At 41.2% G+C, this 2,977-nt stretch overlaps 1 pseudogene; it reads right to left on the minus strand.

Moving 5' to 3' along the window:
- Positions 1–1,157: 1,157 nt before the first annotated feature.
- LOC133071848 (protein-L-isoaspartate O-methyltransferase domain-containing protein 1-like) lies at positions 1,158–2,619 on the minus strand (annotated as a pseudogene).
- Between the last annotated feature and the right edge of the window lie 358 nt (positions 2,620–2,977).

Raw genomic sequence — 2,977 nt, forward strand, 5'->3', positions numbered from 1 at the left:
GAACGAAAATCATGGCATCTAGTCCCATCACTTCATGGCAAATTGATGGGGAAGCAATGGAAATAGTGACAGACTTTATTTTCTTGGGCTCCAAAAATCACTGCAGATGATGACTGTAGCCATGGAATTAAAAGCTGCTTGCTCCTTGGAAGAAAAACTACGACCAACCTAGACATTTATTTGGTGACAAAGGTCCAACTAGTCAAAGCTATGGTTTTTCCAGTAGTCATGAATGGACATTTATTTGGTGACATTTATTTGGTGACAAAGGTCCAACAAGTCAAAGCTGTGGTTTTTCCAGTAGTCATGAATGGATGTGAGAGTTGGACTATAAAGAAACCTGACCACTGAAGAACTGATGCTTTTGAACTGTGGTGTTGGAAAAGACTCCTGAGAGTCCCTTGGACTGCAAGGAGATCCAACCAGTCCATCCTAAAGGAGATCAGTCCTGGGTGTTCATTGGAAGGACTGATGTTGAAGCTGAAACTCCAATACTTTGGCCACCTGATGCGAAGAACTGAGTCATTTGAAAAAACCCTGACACTGCGAAAGATTGAAGGAGGGAGGAGAAGGGGACGACAGAGGATGAGATGGGTGGATGGCATCACCAACTCGATGGGCATGAGTTTGAGCACGCTCCAGGAGTTGGTGATGGACAGGGAGGTCTGCTGTGCTGCAGTCCATGCGGTCACAAAGAGTCAGACACGACTGAGGGACTGAACTGAACTATTAGATAAGAAATTTTTTATGGAGGAAATGCTAACAACTGCAATTCAAATCAGATTATATGTGATTAACCGTTATGCAACCTTATACAAAACTAAGTCTAACTCTCACTACTACAAACATGTAAGGAATGAGAAGAGGATTTATATTATACAAAGTCTGGACTCTCATTGCATTCAACTCTTAAAGTCATTCTGAGTTAAAACAGCCATTTTCCCCAAGACTTAAAAGAAAATATATTTTATAAAAGGGATTATTTTTAATCTCTGAGTGCATAATTTAAAATACTAAGACAGAAACAAGATACTTTTTCTTCACCATAAATTCACTCTGATAAAAGAAAGAATTTTCTCTCTTTAAACTCCTCACAAATGCCACATTCTAAAGACTAGAGGAATTATCAGTAGGCATTCTTTTCTTTCTGCTCTAAGCTATTTTTCTCTAAAATATGTCAAGTAAACGTTTAAAGATTCAGGGAAGTGGAGTTTCATAATTTTTTCTCTCAGTAAATTCTGAGATGACTTTTTTTAACTCCATTGTGGTCTTCCTCTTCCTTTTCTTTTTCTTCTATTTTTCTCATCCTCTCCACTGTCTAGAGGCTGAGGAATAAGCTGATTACCCACAAATACATAAGTGTTAATTCTCTGTTTAACTTTCTTTCTTTTGGTTGGACCCCTTTAAGGAACCCCCTTGGCCTATATCTCATTATGTATGAAATATATGTGTTCATTAATGTAAATATGAGCAAGTGCTATAGATTCTTGGTAGCATTGATGGGTGGGCTGGGAAGAGTGCCCCACAAACTCTGATTGGCCAATATCTTCTTATTTGATTGCACAGGTGAGTGGAACAGATGCAGCAAGGTTATTTTTACTTTTCCAAATGTATTATACAGTTCTCATAACATGTATTAACTGATCAACTACAGGCATGACTACAATGCCTCCAGGATTTAGTAATACTTTCATGTAGTTCTCTTCGTATTTCTGGACTCCAGCTCCACAATAATCTTAAAAAACTGATGACCAACAGATGCTTTTCAGGGGCAAATACCAGCCTCAAATGCAGGCTTACAGAACTCAAATCCTAGCAGTGCTTCTCTTTATAGGTACATGTAGGAATATCTTCATCTTGAAACAGACGAATGATTTAGTTCACAGGAGAAACTGTGCTAACTGGCTCATATAATTATTCTGACAAGCTGCTAGGAGATCAGGCTGACCTAGCTATGCCTTGCAACTTTCCTTTCAGAGGGACAATACAGGATTAGCTAATTATCAAAGCTATCACTATTTTTGATCAAGCTCTCCAGGTTTTCCTTGGCACATTTCATCACGTATGAATGAAGCTCAATCCCATAATTTGTTGCCCCCAAATCTTTTCTACACAGGAGTCAGCTCATGTTTGTGAGACTGAATTTGTTTTCAACTGAACTCAAGGAATTTGTTTACTCTGGAAGATACTGCCCTGCACTGCACTGCGGAGAAGGCAATGGCACCCCGCTCCAGTCCTCTTGCCTGGGAAATCCCATGGACGGAGGGGCCTGGTGGGCTGCAGTCCACGGGGTCGCGAAGAGTCGGGACGGCTGAGCGACTTCACTTTCCCTTTTCACTTTCATGCACTGGAGAAGGAAATGGCAGCCCACTCCAGTGTTCTTGCCTGGAGAATCCCAGGGACGGGAGCCTGGCGGGCTGCCGTCTGTGGGGTCGCACAGAGTCGGGCAGGTCAGACGTGACTTAGCAGCAGCAGCAGCAGGGCGCTGCGCCGAGGCCGCCAGTCGACCCGCCGCAAGGGGGCGGAGGTGGGATGCTGGGCTCCGTGGATCCGTGGCAGCCACCGCCTCCGCCACTGGAGGTTGATGTTTTTATACTTCACTGCTAAAAAATGGGTCATGTGCATTCATGTTTTGAACCATATCCATCTTATTGACGTGTAATATCAAGAAGAGGGTAAATTCAGATTAGAAAATGATAAGTGAATATTTTTAAAAGCAATAAATAATGATAATGTTCTTTAGAACACACATTTGGTTTAGTGTGTAAAAAACTAAGTCTAAGAAAATTAAAAATCTACTAGAGCTCTATCTACAAATTGAAAATATTTTAAAAAACTGAAAAAACAATAAAGCATAGTGTCTGTAATTAATGGAAAACACCTGTAATTAATGGACAACCCCTCTGCAGCTTCGAGAGTTTCCCAGTCATAACTGACTATAGTGTGACATAAGCTGACTTGGTCTGAGCAGGCGTCA

Source organism: Dama dama, chromosome 17, assembly GCF_033118175.1.
Source record: "Dama dama isolate Ldn47 chromosome 17, ASM3311817v1, whole genome shotgun sequence".
Classification (NCBI taxonomy): domain Eukaryota; kingdom Metazoa; phylum Chordata; class Mammalia; order Artiodactyla; family Cervidae; genus Dama; species Dama dama.